This window comes from Silene latifolia, unplaced genomic scaffold, assembly GCF_048544455.1.
Source record: "Silene latifolia isolate original U9 population unplaced genomic scaffold, ASM4854445v1 scaffold_88, whole genome shotgun sequence".
NCBI lineage: Eukaryota > Viridiplantae > Streptophyta > Magnoliopsida > Caryophyllales > Caryophyllaceae > Silene > Silene latifolia.
Window position 1 is genome coordinate 1,902,649 of NW_027413793.1, and position 22,314 is coordinate 1,924,962.

The window sequence follows — 22,314 nt, forward strand, 5'->3', positions numbered from 1 at the left end:
CTATGAACCCATGACACCCTAGTGCTTTTAATCAATTATTTACATCTCATTTTAATCATCTTGCATGTTTACTTTTATTGCTATTTAGTTTAGTGATCTTCTTATCTCAACCCAAATTGTGACACCCCTAGACACCACTACTTGCAATCGAAAATCCTACATCAATACCCGTCCCTTGGGATCCGACCTTTACTTACCTCTTTACTAATAGTAGAGTTGTTTGTGAAATATAAATATTATTTTGGTCTAGGTGCTCCTAACGAAAAGTAACCGAAATCTAAGTTCAAAGCGAACGACCGAACAAAAATGGTGCCGTTGCCGGGGACGGTGTTAACTTGATTTGATTTTCATTGGTTGTTATTAGTTGTGTCTTTCCTTGCCTTGGGGAAGTAAAACTCCTCAAGGTTTGTTCTAATTATTTTCAAGTTGTTTGATATTTTGCATGTCTAGAAGATCACAAGGTAACTTGTTACCCATTGATCACGAAATTGAAAGGACTTTGACAACTAATAGAAGACTTGCTAGAAACACTTTGAGAGGTATTGGTGAGGTTGTAGATATTCATTCAAATACTCTTGAGTTCATCAACCCTTTTGCAAGAGAAGGTGAGGAGAACCCAACACAAAATCAACCACAAAATAAACCCACAATGCCTATGTTTTCATCACATTCCGTACCAACCGAGGAGAACCTACCCAATGGAACTTCCACACCACAACACTTAACCGGAAATTTCATTGCAAAATCCAATTTGGGGAGATGCCTAGTGAAGACCCTCATTCTCACATGGAGACTTTTTGTGACTATTGTGATGCGATTTCACAAACCGGAGTGACTCAAGACCAAATTCGATGGGTCTTATTTTCTTTTTCTCTAATTGGTACCGCAAAACAATGGTTGAAGAGCCTTGATAAGGCTACTCTTGGAATTGACTCTTAGAAGAAGTTGGCTCTAGCTTTCTACAAAAAATTCTACCCTCCGGAAAAGACTAACATGCTAAGAGCTCAAATCACGGGTTTTAAGCAAAGGGACGAAGAATCTTTGTATGAAGCTTGGGAGCGATTCAAAGGAACTTGTCGCTCATGTCCTCATCATGGACTTAGCGAGTGGTTCTTAGTACAACAATTTTGGAATGGTCTTTATGAAGACTCAAGAAACATTCTCAACATGGGATCAAATGGTATGTTCACCGAAGTTGACGATAATCAAACTTGGAACAAGATTGAGGAAATGGCGGTCCATAATTCACAATATAGTAGACCTTGCAAGGCTACTAGAGGAGGAAAGCATGAAGTGGACTCTATTACTCAATTGGGTGCTCAAATTAGTGATCACATTGATACCATCAACTTGAAGTTTGAGAAGGCTATGGCTAAGCTTGAAGAAGCCTCAAAATCACTAAAGCAACATGTTAATGCCATGGTGGCATCTTCATCAATCCCAAGTGGGATATGTGAGAATTGTGGAACTTTGGGACATGACCAAAGTGAATGTAGGGGAACAACTGAGCAAGTGAATGCTTTTCAAGCATACAAAAGTGGTACCCCTTATTCCAACTATTACAATGAAAACACAAAATTCCACCCAAATCTCTCATACAAAAGCCAAAATGTTCAAAACCCTCAACCAACATACACCCCACCTCCCATGAGAACCCAAAATCAAAGACCCTTTTACAATCAAAACCAAGGTTATCAAAATCAAACTCCATACAATCAACAAAATGACCAAGGTTTTCATGTTCAAAAAGCGGTCCTCCAAATGCAAAAGAATCAACAAGAATTTTTCACTCAAATGCAAAAAGATAGCCAAGCAAAAGACATCGCCATCAACAACATCCTAGCCCACACAAAAATGTTGGAAACTCAAATGACCCAACTAGCATCTTCAAGCTCTCAAAGACAAAAGGGGTAATTACCACCTCAAAGTAATCCCCCAAGACATGAATCGGTTAGTGCCATCCACTTGAGGAGTGGTACAAGATATGAAGGGCCAAAGAAGCAAGTTGAGGATGATGTTATGGAAGCTAGTGACAAGGAAAGAGTTGTGCAAAATTTTAAGGAAGAAGAACCCACAAATCAAGAAGTTTCAAAGAAAAGTGAAGAAAAGGCCAAAGAGTAGGAGCCCATTGTGATTAGACTTCCATTCCTTAGTCGTTAAGCTAAGCCTAAGTTTGATGACCAACTTGAAAATTCATGGAGATTGTGAAGAATTTAAAAGTCTCGATTCCTTTCACGGAATTGATCAATCACGTTCCGGCCTATGCAAAGTACATGAAGGACATCCTTACAAAGAAGAAATCAATCCGGAAGCTTGAGACTATTTCTTTCACTAAGGTGAGTAGTGCCATCCTTCAAGGGAGTTCACCTCCAAAACTCAATGATCCGGGAAGTTTCTCCATTCCGTGCACTATTGGTGACACTACAATCAACAAAGCTTTATGTGACCTTGGGGCAAGTGTTAGTGTCATGCCATATTCGGTTAGCAAGAGGCTAGGAATGGGAGAACTCAAATGTACCAACATCACGCTTCAAATGGCGGACAGATCAACTAAGACACCTTTAGGGGTATGGGAAGATGTTCCCGTGAGAATTGGAAAATTCTTCATCCCGGTGGATTTCGTTATTGTTGACATGGAAGAAGACTCCAACATTCCTATTATCTTAGGAAGACCTTTCTTGCACACCGCGGGAGCGGTGATAGATGTGAAGCATGGAGATCTCACCCTTGAAGTGGGAGATGAAACCATTACTTTCAATCTTGACAAGACCATGAGAGCTCCCCGATTGCATGAGCCATGCTTTATGGTTGATCACTATAGCCGGAAAGATGATAAGAAGTTGGAATTTCAATAGAAAAAGAAAGTGGATGATCCTCCATCAAAAGAACAAGGAACTAGCAACAATGAGAGCTTGAAAAGCTCACCCATGACAAGTGAAGAAAATGGCCTCATTGGCCAAGACAAGAAAGAAGGAGAGTTGTCTCTATCAACTCAAGAAATTTTTAGTGATCAAGTAGACGAAGTTTGCGGTCTTTGGGATGATGAATTTGAAGGGATATTCAATCCCTATATTGGTAATGCTATGACACAAGACCATCATGGAGAACAACAAGTGCAAAGATCTATTGAGGACCTTTATCATGATAATGAGCAAGCTTTCGACTACTTCTTCAAGGTGTTGAGTAACATCAACAACACCTTGAACATGCCCCCTTGACATCTCACATTGGATGAGCGTTTGGTGGAGTCCTCCCTAAACCACCATTTGTAAATATTCTAACTCCCTAACTTGCATTTCAATTATTACATTGCATTTTTGTCATTTTTGGATTTATATTTTTGTGCCTTGATCAAGATTTTAATCATTTTGAGAGAAGCGAGGGAGGGACTTATGATTTTATTGATGTGTAGTGCTTTACCTTAGTGTGGGGATAACAATTGCCTAGGCTATTCATGCTTTTGTAGTGCCCCTACAATGAAGAACACGAGAATTGAAGAATGAAAATAACAGGGGTTACGAAGTACCCACGGATGGACCTGAATTCGTGTGGTCAAGGAAGAATCCGAGCGGCCAAATGGACAATCCGCTAATCCTGAAGAAACCCGAGCGTCCAAGTTACCAGACGCTCATCTGGTAGAGCTGTAGAAATAAAAAATCTGGTCTGACTGTGAATCCGAGGGTCTCAGCTGAGAATCCGCTCGTCTCATTCTGGACGGTCGTCCTTCAAGAAAGACGCTCATCTTTTTGCTGCAAAATTTTGGGATTTTTCACTATAAAAGAATCCGAGCGTCCACCCAGAAAGACGCTCGTCTTACCTCAAAGAATCCGCTCGTCTTTCCAGGAATCCGCTCGTCCTGTGGCGTCTTTTCCTGAGCCAAATTTTGAAGAATCCAAGCGTCCCGACACCTGGTCCGCTCGTCTTCCCGTGCAGTTTCAAATGTAACGGGTCTTTTTAAAACCCTCTCTCCCATTCATTCTCATTTCTTCAACATAGAAACACTACCCAAAACCCAAAAACCCCAAAACCCTCATCCTCTCCATCAACAAAAACAAATTTTCTCAACCAAATTCAACCAAATCAAATCAAAACTTCCTCACAACAAAAATTAATCACTCCTTTTGCAACAACAAGTGATTCAAACACCAAAATCTTCAAACCTTTGAGTCGATTTTCAAGATACAAAGCAACATTCTTTCATCCTAAATCGATTTGGGTATCACTAAAAATTGAAGATTTCAATCTTTCATTGGTGTAATCAAGCAAAGGAGAATGGCAAGAACTAAAAGAGGCAACAAGGCACCCCAAAAGAAGCCACTTTCCAAAAGGCAACTAGCTCTTCAAGCAAAACAATTGTCAAAGGCTTTGGTAATCCACAATGCAAGGTTGGAGGTTCAACAACAAGATCCCCCTATGGAAGCTACAACATCAATAACTCCGGTCATTGAACAATTATCCAATTATCCGGAGGTAATTTTCACTTCCGACTCCCATAGGGAGAAATTCATTCACTTTGCTAAGAAAACCATTATGCCTACTAAGTTTATTTGTAAAGATGCATTGTCAAAGTTGGGTGTTCTTGAACAAACCAAAACCTTCTTTGAGTCTATGGGATTGGGTAAATTGTTTACAATGAAGGAATTGACATACCCCTCCCTCACCTTCGAATTTTTAAGTTCTTTGAAGGTCACTAGGGTGGAGACTCGAACCAACATCGAGTTTCGTCTTGAAAATGTTAATAGACGCATAACTTATGGCGAATTGGGTAAGATATTAGGCCTTAGTGATAACCCGAAATATACAAAGATTCCTATCAAGTATGACCCTGCTCCTCTTTGGATGGCAATTTCCGGAAAGAAATTCATACGCTTTCATGATTGGCGTGCTCTCTTAGTCCACCATCCGGGCATTAGAGTATGGCATAAGGTCATTGGGAATACTTTGATAGCAAGAAATGGCACAAATCATCTTACCAAACTCGATTGTATTCTTCTTGAGTCGGCCTTGAACATAGGGAGGGAATTTACCAAGCCATACAATGCTCTAAGACTTTTGGCTGAACGATGGCTTAATGTCGATTGTGGCAAAGAAGGCACCGCCTTTATTGTCAATAGAGGACTAGTTACCCATTTGGCTAAGCATTTCAACCGGAATTTCAACGAAAACAACACTTATGTGCCGGTTAAAGGAGGCCATCTTATTGATATGGACACCGTGATTCACAAGTTTAAGTGGGTCAAGCACGACACGCTTGACAACAAATATGGGTGGTTAACAAATGAAGCTAGATCCTTCACCTTGCCTTCCAAAATTTGCCGATTGAATGTTCACCGATCAAACTACCTTCTCCCACTCTCCGAAGAGACCGAGTATATCATTCAACAACAAAGGGGAGAAATTGCCGAGCCCTCCTCCTCCATTATCACCCCACCTTATCCATTTGAATACCACGAGTTCAAACCCAAAGATGTCGAAGTGGGAAATGATTACTTGACTCTACTCACGAGGGAAATGCATAAGCAAGCTTACAATGATAAAGTGGACGCTTACAAGGCCCAATATCCGCCCCTCCTACATCTAGCTAAGCAAGGACTTCTTGATCCATCGTGTCCTTTGCCTAGTTGGGCGGATAGGGAAGTATTATTTCCTATCATTTCTAGTGGTGGTAGACCGGGTGGAGAGGAGATGGTTGTTGAAGAGGGTGATGACCAAAAAGGAGAAGAAGAAGAAGTTCAAGAAGAAGAAGTCCAAGAAGAGGAAGAGGAAAGTGAGGAAGAACAAGCAAGTGAAAGTGAGAGTGGAAATGATTCCACATCTATGGAGGTTGATGATGCCTCAAGAGAGGAAGATGATGATGATGATGATGATACGATGGGTGAGGATTAGCAAACTTTGGAGGCTCCTACATTCTTACACCTCCCATATGGTTTGTCTACTTCTCTTGTTTTTATTTTATCTTGATCATTTTGTGGAGTCCTAGCAACATTGGAGGACTAACACCTTGGCTTCATTAAGGTGTTCATTTTTATTGTTCCGGACTTGTAAAATCCAAAATGACAATTTTTAGTTTCATGCATTGCATTCTATGTGTATGAACTCCCCCGAAATGCATGACATTAGAAATAATGTCTATTTTGGTTTGGGGAAGTCCATGCATATGCATTGGGAGCTAATTTAAATTATGCTCTCCGCCATAACAAAAACACATGCATCTTGTAGTGTAGTTTAGTGTAGCTTGCATTTAGTTTAGAAATCATGCATATTCATTGCATAATTTCCTATCGTATTGCCCATTGAGGACAATGCCCATACTAGTGTGGGGATGGGAAATTCTAACTTAACTTTTATTCAAAAAAAAAAATCAAAAATTTCGAAAAATCCAAAAAATTTGAAAAATTGAAAATCCAAAAACAAGTTCATTTCCTTTGTAGTGTAGTCTTGTATATATTATTTTGTGTATATTGTGTTTGTTCATATTGATTGACTACGCCACATCCAAGACATGAGGATATTGAAGACCGCATGGTATGATCTTTCCAAATCTCCTTTTTCCTCTTTATGTTAATGACTATGTGGCTTTATTTTGATTTATGCGGTATAAACAATGTGAATCTAGGACTTTCATTTAGACTACTTGGCATATTAGTTGGTAGAAGCATATGCATTAGGATGTATATATGTTAGTTGCATCATGGCATGTAGTTTGCATGGTTAGAAAAATTTTGTGAAACCGTCTATTTGGGAAGCTTGACAAGTGTATATAGGCCCTAGTAGATGCTTTTTCTTCTTAAGACTTTGCTTGTTAGAATACTTGTAAAACACCCTAGGATGTGTCATATGAGTATCCTTTGACCCATGGATTAAGGCCTAGTCAAGAGTACCTTGTGGTGTGATAACTCCTTGGCTACCGTTTATTCCAAGGTGACCCTTGAAACCATGCAACCATCATTCATCCATGTTCTACGATATATTTTGTCATCAAAGGAAATGGGCACAAAAATTGTTCAAATTTGAGTTCAAGATATGTAATGAAAGTTGAAAAAGTTTTCAAATTGCATCAAAAGAAAAGAGGAGCAAAAATAGACTCCTAAAGCTTCAAAAATAAGCACCCTCCCTACATATGGGGTGACTTCGAAAATGTTCAAAAAAGAAATTCAAAGAAAAGTTGAAAAATCGTCAAGTATTGAAATGCCAAACATCAAAAGAAATGGCAAAATGAAAATATTCTCAAATGTTATATGCCACAAGAAATTGGGGGGAAAACCAACAACAAAGCAAACTCCCAAATGAAACTCAAATACTATTGATCCCTTTATCCATCGTATCCATTTTTGTGCATGGTAGAGAGGGGACGACCCTTCTTCTTGTCTAGGCAAGAAGAGGAATTCCGCGATCCTCCAGTGTTTCTAACACCATAGGGAGTCTACTCTTGACGAAAGCATTTAACGATTGAGGACAATGGTACCCTAGCTTGACACAACTTGGAGGTGATTTATTGGTATCCTTCTAGGCTTAGTAGTTTGAAGAAACCATATCTATGAAGAAGTGTGTACCCTTGAATTGCTTCCCCTTTAGATAATTTCCGCCACTTAGATGAGGAAAGTGGCTATTCTTTTGTAGATGCATCCATTACTTGTTTTGTGTGCTTTAATGATTGGATGTGTCGCCATTTTGGCAAGACGCACCTTGCCTTGCAAGAAGGCATCCTACCTCATGGTTGTCTTGTTGTGAGTTGAAGGGGCGGAGTGAGACCCGCTAATTGTCTCATATCGGCTATATAAGTAGGTTAGTTTAAATAAGGGTCCTAGTTTTTGTCACCTATTCACTCGGGACGAGCAAAGGTTCAGTTTGGGGATATTTGATGAGACCAATATTTGAGCATATTTAGTCCCCGAATTAGCCTCGTTCCTATGCTTTTTAGTTCATATTTGGGTCATTTACTATCTTTAGTCCTTTGTTTTGCATATTCTTTGAGGTTTTGTTTCCTTGGTAGGAGAGGAGTGCAAACCTTGCATTTTCATGGCAAAATAGAGCTAAATTGATTGAATCCAATGACCAAGCATCAAAGTGAAGACAAGACTAGAAGGCCTTTCTACATAATGTAGTAGATGGGCAATGATGAAGAAGATCTTTGCATCTCCGACAAGATACCGGAGGATTTTTGGAAGAAGGAAGAAGAAAAGAAGGAAAAGGCACGCTGGACCAAGATCCGAGCGTCTCAACAGTCGGGACGCTCGTCCCTCAGCTTCAGAATCCGAGCGTCCAAGCTGCAGGGCCGCTCGTCCACCGCCTACACAATCCGCTCGTCCCGACCATTTGGACGCTCGGATTGTCTTCCAGTGCAACACGTCCTCTTCTTTCTCCATTCAAGATGCGCATATTTTTGAAGGACTAGCTAAAAGGAGACCCGCATCTTTTCTTGAGAGGAGCGATTCCTCAATGAATTAATAGTCATTTAAGCCCTTAGTAACCCTAATTTGTGCACCTAATCCCCACTATAAATACCCCATTAGTCTAATTAGATTATCATGTTCTTCTTATCAATCCTTAGTGTAGTTTATATTCTTCTAATCTCTCTTTAATCTTGTAATCAACTTCTAATCAAGTCTTAATACAAATCTCATTTCCTTAATTTTATCTATTGTTCATCTTTTATTTTGGGTAATTGAAGATTGTTTGGGTTTATTAGGAGATTGACAACCTTCCATCAATCATCAAGTACTTTTATTATTCTTTGCATTATTATTTTGGAATCATCATTAGGTATAACTCTCTTAATCCCTTTTTAATTATTGTTAATCATCTTCGTTTATTCATCATGTTTTGCTTTGTTAATATGATTAACAACCTTGTTAACATGTTAAACTTGATAATGAGTGAGTAGTTTCCTTAACTAGGGTTAATGGAGAATTAGGGGAAACCAACATGGGGATTAATTCATGCTTAATCTAATATGCTTTCATAAATTAATTTGCTTGCTTGTTGTGATTTAAACTTATGCACATGTTATGTTTGATGAAATGCGAGCCTATGAATCCTTGCATTTTTTACCCATCACTTATCTTTTCAATGAGACTTGTAAGACATAAACCAACTCGAGTCTCATTAGACCATGCATATTGTTGGATAGGGAGGATTAAGTCGACTTGTAGGTATTGTACAATCTAATCGATTCGGCTCCGGGACCCAAACCTTCCTACGGATTGTAAGATATACACTAACTCGATTCCATCACAACAATAATTGGTTGCATCTAGTTGAAAACATGTTCGTATGATCAAATCCCATGAATCCCCTATGAACCCATGACACCCTAGTGCTTTTAATCAATTATTTACATCTCATTTTAATCATCTTACATCACAACAATAATTGCTTTCATTGCTTACATTCATCTTGTTGATTAGTTTAGATTACATCTCATCTCAACCCAAATTGTGACACCCCTAGACACCACTACTTGCAATCGAAAATCCTACATCAATACCCGTCCCTTGGGATCCGACCTTTACTTACCTCTTTACTAATAGTAGAGTTGTTTGTGAAAATATAAATATTGTTTTGGTCAAGGTGCTCCTAACGACAAGTAACCGAAATCTAAGTTCAAAGCGAACGACTGACCAATATACAATGCAATAAGAAAGCAAAATAGGAAGGAATTGACAGATAAAATGGTCATGAAATGCTATATTAGTATGCAAAATGGGTTCAATTAGGGGAGTAAATGTGCGCAATTAAGAGTCACATCAAACATCCCCAAACCGAACGTTAACTCGTCCCGAATAAAGAGGTGACTAGAACTAGACCTTTATTTAAACTATCCTAATAATAATATAGCCGATGTGAGACAATTAGCGGGTCTCACTCCGCCCCTTCACCTCACAACAAGACATCCATGAGGTAAGATGCCTACTTGCAAGGCAAGGTGGGGCTTGCCAAAATGGCGATACATCCAAGGATTAAGCACACAAAACAAGTAATGGATGCATCTTTACAAAAGAATAGCCACTTTCCTCATCTAAGTGGCGGAAATCATCTAAAGGGGAAGCAATCTAAGGGTACACACTCCGTTGTAGATATTATTTCTCTAAGCTACTAAGTCTAAGAGGATACCAACAAATCACCTCCAAGTTGTGTCAAACTAGGGTACCTTTGTCCACAATTGCTAAATGCTTTCGTCGAGAGTAGACTCCCTATGGTGTTAGAAACACTGTAGGATCGCGGAATTCCCCCTCTTGCCTAGACAAGAAGAAGGGTCGTCCACTCTCCACCATGCAACAAAATAGGATCAATGGATAAAAGGGATCAAGATGTTTTGAGTTTCACATTTGTAGTTTACTTTTTGATTTGTTTTTCCCCCCAATTTCTTGTGGTATTTGACTTTTTGAGAACATTTCTTTTGCCACTTTTGATGTTTGGCATTTTTTATACATGAAAATTCTTTTCAATATTGCATTTTTTGAAAAATTTTCAAAGTATCCCCATTTGTAGCAAGGGTACTTTTGTTAAAGCATAGGAGTCTATTTTTGCTCCTCATTTCATTTGATGCATTTTGCGCAAACTTTTTTATTTTCATTTTCGTACTTGAACTCAATTTGGAGATTTTTGTGCCCATTCCCTTTTTGTTGGGAAAATATGATGATAGAAGTGATAAGAATGGTTGCATGGTTTCAAAGGTCACCTTGGAATAAACGGTAGCCAAGAAGTTATCACACCACAAGGTACTCTTGACTAGGCCTTAGTCCATGGGTCAAAAGATACTAGTATGACACATCCTAGGGCGTCTTGAGGGTATTCTAGCAAACAAAGTCTCAAGGAGAAAAAGTATCTACAAGGGCCTTATATACACTTGTCAAGTTTCCCAAATAGATGTTTTCACAAAATTTTCCTAAAATGCAACTAAATGCCATGATGCAACTAACATTTATATAACCTAATGCATATGCTTCTATCAACTATTATGCCATATAATCTAGATGCAACTCCTAACAACACATAAATACACAAACCGTAACAACAAAATACACCACATCCTCCTTGACATGTAAGCCCATCCTCCTCATATGAATGAAAATAAATGGAAGGGAAATAGAGATTAGAGCGATCATACTAAACGGTCTTCACATTCCCTTGACAATGCCTCAAATGTAGTGTTGTATGTATGTGAGAAGAGAACAAAAACACAAGTATATATAATTCTACACTACTAAGTTAAAGAACATGTTTTTGGTTTTTGAAATTTTCAAATTTTTATGAATTTTTGTTTTTATGAAATTAAAAGACAAATTTTTGAGTTTTTTCGAAATTTTTCAAATTTTTTTTTTGTATTTTGGAATATAAATTTCCATCCCCCACTTTATTTTCAACATTGTCCTCAATGTACATGTAGGAGTAGGAATGAAAAGGAAATACATGTTTTTGGATTTTTAAAGTTTTATGGAAATGAAGTACAAATGCAATGATATGATATGAATAAATGCATGCTCTAACTAAATGCAATTCTATATGACATATATAACAAATGAATGCAATCTAAACTACACTAAATGATGCATGTTCTAAGTAAATGCTTAGGTCACCTATGATCAAACCTCCCCAAACCGATTTAAGCACTATTTCTAGTGTAGAAAGGAATAGGTTTGGTCATTAGTGACTATGTATGAATGCAAGAACTAACTATATGCAACTAACTAATGGATATGTGAGATATGTTACAATGCAAACTATACTATATGAACTAACTAATGTAGATGCAATATGAAATATTTCACAAATACAAGTTAAATGTATATGTATATAACTAAATGCAAGTGTAAATGTAATGCAAAGTCAAAGGAGAGGATATCTTACAAATGGTGGTTTGAGGGAGGACTCCACCTAACTCATTCCTTATTGCCATGGCTATTGATGTTATCCATGTTGCTCAATGCTCTCAATAACCGGTCAAAGGCTTGAGCACAATCCTCAAATAAGCAAAGATAGAACCATGGCCACTTCAAAATGGAATAGAGCCAATCCTCCACAAGGGGATTTTCATTGAAATTTCTCCCCTTCACTTTGGCCTTTTTATCATAGCCTTTTTTGTTGGAGCTTGTGTCCTCCAGTGAGTGCGGATAACGTCATTGCACGTACACTTGTACGGACAAGTGGGAGCTTGTTGGGGCTGGTGTCCTCTACAGTTAGTGCAAGGACTTATAAATCTCTAAAAGGATCAAAGGGTATACTTTTGTATTATTATCAGTTGGTCCACCTTTATCAATAACGGTTCGCTTGCTAGATAAGTTTGACGTTATTGTCATACAGATGGCGGTGATCAACTGGTCCCTAAAAGTCACACCTATAGGTTACGTTTGAGAGATGTGACGGTATGAAAATACAGTCATGTTGATGCCAAAGTTGACTAAGCAGTTAGTCGGAGTTATTGACTAATAATTAGTCAAAACGCGATGTTGAGATATTTTATTTAATACGGATTAAATAAAATTGGCTAAGGCGAATTAAACAGTTAATTCGTAAATTAAATTTAAACGGTTATATTTAATTAATGTATATTGAATTAATTATACAATATTGTCTTTGTCGGACATGTATTAATATATCGGCTAATCCTTGTTACTAGACGATGTTTTAATAACCGATAACCGATGACGATTTATAATAAAACCGCGTCATATACATTTAGCAATTTCGAGTCGGACCTCGAGTTAAAATTAAGAGGAAATGAAAACCCATTTCCCCTCTAGGCTCACGGTTTGGCCGAATGAAGGAACAAAAGGAGAGCCTCTCCTCATTTGTAACCTAATCATTTTTCACTTGCAAAAATATTAGGGTTTTGGAGGCATTTTTCCTCTGAAATTTCTAGATCTCACATCGTAAAATTCACAACAATTCTCTCAATATTGCAAGGCAATTAGAGAATACATTTCTAGCACAAGGGCATAGTCTCAGACGGTCTTGGGTGTATCGATTAGGAGGAAATCTACTTTGATTTCTGTTCTTAGGCCGCATCTCAAAGGACCCGAGGTTATTTCTTATGCTTTATCGTTTCTTTGTTGTTTTTCGTTTATGACAATAAATCGCATATTAAATTTACGTTATAGTCCTATAATTTAAGGGTTTTATACGGATATTACCCCACAAGTGGTATCAGAGCGAGGCCACGTAAATTTTTCTATGTGATTTTCATCAAACGAATTTGAATCGATAATTTTTTTTCTTAAAAACCGTGCGGCAGCCTCTCGGCAGAAATTTTTTTTTTTGCACTCGGCTGTTTGCGTTTTTTGTCTTGGGAACCATGCCCTGTTTACACGGTTGTAGTTGTTCTTGTTTTGTTTCTTGAAAACCGTGACAAACGTTTTCCGTCTGATCAGACGATGTTTTGTTTTCATTTTGTTCTTTGCATATTGTAATTTTAATCGATAATTATTGCAATGTGTTAAAGTTGTATCAATTGTAGTTTCAATTCTATACGGATTAGATTAAATTGCAATTGGTTTTAACAAATCGATCTTGTTTTTGTTTGTTGAGGCTCTGGTTTTTTTGTACCGCTGGAATTTTTTTTTGTCTTTTGAGCTCTCGGCAATCAGCTTCAATTTAAAAAAAAAAAAAAAAAAAATTGGTACTGTTCACGGTCAGACGTGAAGAAAAAAAAAAAAAAAAAAATTTGAGTTTTATTTTTTTTTGGCCTTAACATGTGCATAATACGGATTTTATGCATTCGCTTGATAGTGAAACGGTTCACTCACGCACCATTTAGTTATTTTAAAGCGTTTTAAAGTAACGGATTGTAATGAATTAAAATTAAGTTGGTTAAAGCGGTTTTGTCACATAATTTTAATTATTAAAGGTGGTTTGGATAAATTTAACATAATTACGGAATTATGTCACGAATAAATTTTATTTTAGTTGATGCATTTTATTTATCGTTTTTTTGAATGCCTTGAATGTTTAAATTACGTATTTAATTTTTACAAACGGTTGTAACTTAGTGTGGCCTTAGTAGAACGTGTTACCGTAATGATGGAACACGGTCTTGGTTGTATTTTGAGATCTCGCATCTCCATTTTGTTTTTTCTTATTACAGTTTTTATTTAGAATGTAAATAGGTTTATATTTTGTAAATTTTAATTGTAATTTTGAGAAGACCAAAGATGGAGACCGGATGCTCACTCCCGCTGCATGAAAAGATGGAACATCAAGACAAGCTTCTCGGGTCCAACGGTGGATTCCAAAGTTGTATTATGTTCTTTTTACTAGGATAGGCCACACTAGGAATTTTTACTTACGTTTTGCATTCTTTTATTTATTTTATCGTAACGATAGATTGCATCATATTCCGCCTAAAACTAAACCACCTAATAATTGCATGAAAACTGACTCATATAGAGGTCACACGTTAGTTTTATTTGACATTCTTATGTCACACGATCAATTTTAAGCCATCACCTAAGTTAATTCATTCACGTAATGCTAGTTATTCGTTCACTTAAAATGAATTAAAACTAAGTTGATGGGATCTTCCTCGTATAACCAAAAATTGAGAATAGTCTTTATAGGTCAAACTCCAATGAATCCCTTCTTCGTCGGTAGGCATAATATGACCCCTTCTACGTCGGGTAAGTTGGAACAGATTGACTTATTTTATCTCAACACTATGGTCACTCGTACGATCCTGTGATTATGGTGGACTATAGATAGGATTTACGGAAATCTATCGACCAAGAGTTCTTACGGAAGAACTAGCTAAACAGTTGGCTTATCAATTTACGGAAATTGAGTCTTGGGATCACTTGTATTATTCTTGAGGGAGATCAATTATGCAAGTGCAATGAGTCTACACGATTAAAATGAATTTTAAATAGACTTAAATCACATCGATGAGTTGCTTATTTCGTTTTTGTTTTTCTTTCTTTTTCAGCGTAGATCACGATTTTGAAACTGCTAATAACATAATGGCTGGCATCCTCGATGACCCAATGCCAAGTGCCACATTGGACCGTGAGTCCTGGCTTCAGATCTTTATGAATCAGATGAATCAGTCTACTAGACTGAAGAATGATGGATCATATTTCGTGGAATGGGAGGCGGCATTACGGAATGCTGCCACTGCTGACGGGAAGCTCAAGTATCCGATCGAGCCCCTCCCCAGCCCCCTGTGCCCCACGGCTCGAGTTAACGAGGTCTCCACGTATAGCGACTTCGTCATGGAAGCGGGTGCGATTAAAAACGTACTCATTTTTGCAATGGAATCCAATTTGCAGAAACGCTTCATAGCCCAAGGTGCAAACAAGATTTTCACCACGCTCACTAAGGAATTCTCGAAAGCACCGAGAATCGTGACCTATGAGCATACCACTCGCTTCTTTGATGCGAGACTCCAGAAGGGCCAACCGGTTAGCCCACACATTCTCAGCATGATTGAGAATGTCGAGAGACTGGAGGCGCTTGATTGTAAAATCAGCAAGAACATCGTGATTGACCGCATGCTTCATTCACTCCACGATGGTTTTGCGCTCTTTAGAGCGAATTACTATATGAATGATTTGAAGAAAAGTCCTCATGAACTACACTCCCTTCTCGCATGGACCGAGAAGGACATGAAGTTCAGTGGGAGCTTGAAACAGGATGTTCTCGTTGTGTCAAACAAGGGCAAGGGTAAGGGCAAAGCTCAGGCAAACCTAGCAGTAGGTAAACCGAAGTTCAAGAAGTCAGGGTCAGGTAAGAGTGGGCCTGGTGAGTCGAGCAACTCATCAGGCCCGACAAAGAGCAAGACCGAAAACATGGAATGCCATCACTGCCACAAGACTGGGCATTGGAGGCGTACATGTCCTGTTTACCATGAGGACATAAAAGCAGGTCGCGTTAAACCTGTTGGTATGTCTTCTTCCTCTTCTACTTTTATTCATATGATTGAGATTAACCACGCAAGTTATGGAACTTGGGTACTAGATACTGGTTGTGGTTCTCATCTGTGTAATCATGTGCATGGGCTTCGAAACATCGAACCCCTCGTAAAGGGTGAGGTGGACCTGCGTGTTGGGAATGGAGCACGAGTGGCTGCCGTCTCAAGGGGAACATATGTGATCCAGCTTCCTAGCGGATTTGAGTTATTTTTATATAACTGCTATTATGTACCCAGTCTTTCTAAAAACATTATTTCAGTTTCTGCACTTGACAAACTTGGTTTTTCATTTGTAATAGAGAATAATTCTTGCATTTTCTCATTACACGATATGATTTATGGCAAGGCAGTCTCCATGAACGGAATTTATGTTTTAGATCAGACCACCGAAATATTACACGTAATGAATAAGAAGTTAAAGGTCGGTGACAAAGATCAAACATACCTATGGCACTTCCGTATGGGACACATTAATGAGAAACGTGTAAAACAGCTCATAAAGAATGGAGCTATCTCGGCCTTTGATTTTCAATCATTTGGCACGTGTGAATCATGTCTCATCGGTAAGATGACTCGAATTTCCTTCAAAGGTGTTGGAATGCGCGTTGCTGACCTATTAGGACTCATACATACGGATGTGTGTGGGCCTATGTCAATCACCGCACGAGAAGGCTATAGGTATTTCATCACTTTCACGGATGATTTAAGTAGATATGGCTATGTCTACTTAATGAAGCACAAAAGTGAATCCTTTGAGAAATTCAAGGAATACCAGAATCGGGTACGGTAACCTCACGGGTAGAAAGATTAAAACACTACGCTCAGACCGTGGTGGCGAGTATCTTTCTCACGAGTTTGATCAACACCTCAAAGACTGTGGGATTGCCTTACAGTTAACTCCACCCTGAACACCTCAGTTGAATGGTGTGTCCGAACGGAGAAATCGAACACTACTTGCTATGGTTCGATCCATGATGAGTCACACCGTGTTGCCTGACTCATTGTGGGGTTATGCTCTTTCGTCGCCGCTCTAATACTTAATCAAGTCCGTCTAAAGCTGTTGACAAGACTCCATATGAATTATGGAAGGGAACGGTCCCTAACTTGTCCTTTATACGGGTTTGGGGCTGCGAGGCTTATGTCAAGTGGAGACACGAGGATAAGCTCGGCCCGCGATCGGTCAAGACATACTTTATAGGTTATCCTAAAGGAACACTTGGTCATTACTTCTATTCGCCAACCGAACAACGTGTATTTGTTGCGGCTAGTGCGACATTCTTAGAGAAGGAATTTCTCGAGAATGCAAAGAGTGATAGAACCTTCGAGCTGTCGGAGGTTCCAGAACCAAATACCGAGCAACCATTGGAGGAACCAATTCCTTCAATCCCGGCTGCGGTGAATATTCCTGAGGAACCTAGGAGGTCGGGTAGAGTCTCTATTCCTCCGGACAGATACATTGGTATGGTCGAGGAACATGACATAGATGACATTCTACTCTTAACGAGTAGTGAACCCGCAACCTATAAAGGTGCCATGACTAGTTCTGACTCAAAGTTATGGCTTGAGGCCATGCAATCCGAGATGGACTCTATGTATGAGAACTACGTATGGGATCTTGTTGACTTACCTGCTAAGGTTCGTCCCCTTCAATGCAAATGGCTTTACAAGATAAATCATTATGTGGAAAGTCAACAAGATATCTATAAAGCACGACTAGTTGCTAAAGGTTTCACCCAAGTGCCAGGTTTGCACTACGATGAAATTTTTGCACCCGTAGTCATGCTGCGTTCCATTCGGATTATCTTAGCGATTGCCGCTTTTCATGACTATGAAATTTGGCAGATGGATGTGAAAACCGCCTTCTTAAAAGGTTATTTGGAGGAAGAGTTGTACATGGTACAACCCGAAGGTTTCATCGATCCTGAACATCCTAAGAAAGTGTGCAAGCTTAAGCGTTCCATTTATGGACTTAAGCAAGCTTCTAGGAGTTGGAATCATCGTTTCGACCAAGTGATAAAAGAAAATGGATTTACTCGATCGGTCGAGGAACCATGTCTATATATCAAGTCGAGTGGGAGCAAGATTGTCTTCCTAATATTGTATGTCGATGACATACTCCTGATTGGGAATGACATACCTCTCTTAACTTCGGTAAAAGTATGGTTGAAGAACCATTTCCAGATGAAAGATCTGGGTGAGGCACAAAGAATCTTGGACATCCGTATCTATCGAGATAGATCACGTCGGATGTTATCTCTCGATCGGGGAGTCTTACATAGACAAGATCCTAGAGAGATTCAGCATCACTAACTCCAAAAAGGGAAGTCTCAGGCACCAGAGACACCGGAAGAGAAAGAGCGCATGACACGGATTCCTTATGCCTCGGCTATAGGATCAATCATGTATGCCATGATATGCACACGTCCGGACGTGGCATATGCATTGAGTATGACAAGTCGATTCCAACAACATCCAGGTGAATCACATTGGATGGCTGTCAAGAACATTCTTAAGTACCTACGGAGGACTAAAGATTGGGCATTGACTTATGGAGGCGATCAAAAGCTATGCGCAACCGGTTACGCAGATGCTAGCTTCCAAACGGATCGAGATGACTCAAAATCTCGGTCTGGATTCGTTTTTACTCTTAATGGCGCTGCAGATCCACTGGAAGAGTTCCAAACAAAGTGTTACACAGATTCTACGATCGAGTCCGAGTACTATGCGCGCGTCGAAGCCGCAAAGGAAGCGATATGGATGCGTCAATTCTTACAAGGACTATCCGTAGTGCCTAGTTCGAATGACTCGATCACCATCTATTGCGACAATAGAGGTGCCATCTTCCAAGCTAAGGAGCCAAAGTCTAGCAACAAGTCTAGACATGTACAACGGAAAGCTCATCTAATCCGAGATTACGTGGAGCAAAAGGAAGTGGTGATAGAAAAGATTGCTACATATGATAATATAGCAGATCCTCTCACTAAGCCATTACGACAAGATAAGCATGAAGGGCATGTTAATTCCATGGGAATTAAACGTGTTCCTAAGTTGTAGTACTCTTTTATGGATTAGATTCATTCTCTTATGTACTCTATACGACATCATCGTTTTGATATTTATATATTTTGTTTTTCATGTGGTTTTGTACGACAATTTTGAACACCACAAAGTGAACTGAACAAACATTATAATTTTGGTCCTTAATTGCCCACGTGAGCTGATAACTCAAGGTAATTATTTTGTGACGTTGGTTGATGGTGGGTTCAACGAGCCATAAGTCAAAAGGTTGACTGACCAATCACAAAGGCGATTTATACGGATATCTCGTAGGACACAATTGTGACATCGACGTGGAGTCCTAAATGTTTTATAACATTCGGTGCCAGGTCGTGGATAGGACCTCCATGGTGATCCTAAGAGTCGATTCTTTTGACTATCGACTGTCTCTTGAGATTAAGGCAGATTTTGGGTGACTTTGGTTTCTTTCTCACGGTCATCCGTAACAGGGGGCCAAGTAGATTTTTTTCTGGGTCATTTCATGCTGTGCTTAGTTCGAAAGGAGTCGAGTTGAAGGAAATATTCAGCCTTTATCAGGTACTCGATATTTCTCAGGGCCACTCGAGGAGCTGTAACTGAAATGCATGGCCATGCTCGAATACGAATTCGTTTTATCAGTTGAGTTACTCTCTAGTCGGGGAAACCACTCTTGATACAGATCGATTGTAAAATACGACCTTTGCGGATCCGGATCTACAAATTGTTTTATATTGAGTGGGAGAAATTTTAAATGAATATGAGAATCGGGGACAAGTGGGAGTTTGTTGGAGCTTGTGTCCTCCAGTGAGTGCGGATAACGTCATTGCACGTACACTTGTACGGACAAGTGGGAGCTTGTTGGGGCTGGTGTCCTCTACAGTTAGTGCAAGGACTTATAAATCTCTAAAAGGATCAAAGGGTATACTTTTGTATTATTATCAGTTGGTCCACGTTTATCAATAACGGTTGGCTTGCTAGATAAGTTTGACGTTATTGTCATACAGATGGCGGTGATCAACTGGTCCCTAAAAGTCACACCTATAGGATACGTTTGAGAGATGTGACGGTATGAAAATACAGTCATGTTGATGCCAAAGTTGACTAAGCAGTTAGTCGGAGTTATTGACTAATAATTAGTCAAAACGCGATGTTGAGATATTTTATTTAATACGGATTAAATAAAATTGGCTAAGGCGAATTAAACAGTTAATTCGTAAATTAAATATAAACGGTTATATTTAATTAATGTATATTGAATTAATTATACAATATTGTCTTTGTCGGACATGTATTAATATATCGGCTAATCCTTGTTACTAGACGATGTTTTAATAACCGATAACCGATGACGATTTATAATAAAACCGCGTCATATACATTTAGCAATTTCGAGTCGGACCTCGAGTTAAAATTAAGAGGAAATGAAAGCCCATTTCCCCTCTAGGCTCACGGTTTGGCCGAATGAAGGAACAAAAGGAGAGCCTTACCTCATTTGTAACCTAATCATTTTTCATTTGCAAAAATATTAGGGTTTTGGAAGCATTTTTCCTCTGAAATTTCTAGATCTCACATCGTAAAATTCACAACAATTCTCTCAATATTGCAAGGCAATTAGAGAATACATTTCTAGCACAACGGCATAGTCTCAGACGGTCTTGGGTGTATCGATTAGGAGGAAATCTACTTTGATTTCTGTTCTTAGGCCGCATCTCAAAGGACCCGAGGTTATTTCTTATGCTTTATCGTTTCTTTGTTGTTTTTCGTTTATGACAATAAATCGCATATTAAATTTACGTTATAGTCCTATAATTTAAGGGTTTTATACGGATATTACCCCACATTTTTGGCTCTCCAAATTAGCAAGCTTAAAATTCTTGTCATTGGGAGGCATCCATTCTCTCCCGTCTCTCTTAAATATGGTGGTGATGATAGCATTCGGATGTATCAATCCTTCAATAATAGAAGGAGAATTTTCATAGCATTGATGACGGGCTAGCTTAGGAATTGAGATTGTGGGTGCCAAGTCTCCACAAGTAAGCTCATTCGTAGCTTTGTTCTTGAGCTTCTCCACCAAGTACCTTTTATATAACAATTTGACCTCTTGGAGAAGGTTTACCATATCATCAACAATCATAGGTTCCATGGTGGGTGAGAAAATGTCTTCATAGTCAATAGGAAAGAGACATTCATCTTCTTCATGGAAGCATACCTCAAACTTCTCAAGGATGGGTTCCTCAAGTGAGGCAATATCATAACTCCTTTCCTCTTCTACATTCCATAAGTCATTGCAAGACACATATTCCGCATAAGCTTCTTCCATAGGCTTGTCATCATCGCTATCTCCATATGAATCATAAATGGGGGCTTTACTCCTCCTCATCAACTCTTTCTCCAACACCTCAACATTCACATCCAATGACACACCCTCATACTCACAAAGGCTAAGAGTACTTGGCTTACTCAACCTCATATCTTCTTCATCAAATACCACACTGTCATACTCACAAGAGCACAAAGAGATTGGCTCTTCCCACTTCACATCTTCTTCACCATTAGTCATTACCTCAAATTCACATTCATGGTCAATGCGCAAGGATTGGTGGGGGGTGGTTGGTTGGGTGGTTTTTTGGGTTGCCTCCATTTGGGCAACTCGAATTGCCAACTCCTCACCATAGGTAACAATGCTTTGGAGAACATTGTTCCTATTTTGGCTCTCTTCTAGCATTTGTGTGAAGATGTTTTGTTGGTCTCCCATCATTTGGAGAACCACATTTTGAATGTCAAAGTTTGGCTAATCTTTTTGTTGTGGATGGGTGTGAAAGTGCTCATATTGTGGCATTTGGAATTGGTTGCAAAGTGAATATTGGGAGGGTAGTTGTATTGGATATTGGATGTGGAGGTTTTGGTGGTCAAAGTTGGGGTAGTAGTTAGGATTTTCATTGTATGAGTTGTAAGATAGGTTTGTGTTGACTTGCTCCTCAAACTCCCCATACCCATTGTAGTCATACTCAAAAGATCTACCACATAATCCATATGTTAAGTCTTGAGCCATCATCATAGCTAAGATAAGGAAACAACTACAAGAACGAAAACTACAATAAAACGGTAAGAACGAACCTTGAGGAACAAGTTCCTCAAGGTTAAAGCACAAGAAACGAAATTCCCAAGGAACCAAGGCTCCTCAAGAAGAAGCACAACTAAAACTAGACAAAAGAATAATTTAAATACACAACACCGTCCCCCCGCAACGGCGCCATTTTGATGAAGCGTGTCGTTTGTGCGGCCTCAAACACATTTATACCAAACTATTACCATAGCAAGCAAGTCGGGGTCGATCCACGGGACGGGGTTACTCAAATTGTTCAATCTAATTGTAG

The 22,314-nt window shown here is 39.0% G+C and overlaps 1 non-coding gene across 1 annotated transcript; it reads right to left on the reverse strand.

The window, feature by feature from the left end:
* Positions 1 to 993: 993 nt before the first annotated feature.
* LOC141640556 (small nucleolar RNA R71) lies at positions 994 to 1,100 on the reverse strand. The gene has a single exon (XR_012543051.1). It is a non-coding gene; the product is annotated as a small nucleolar RNA R71 (small nucleolar RNA).
* Positions 1,101 to 22,314: the final 21,214 nt, after the last annotated feature.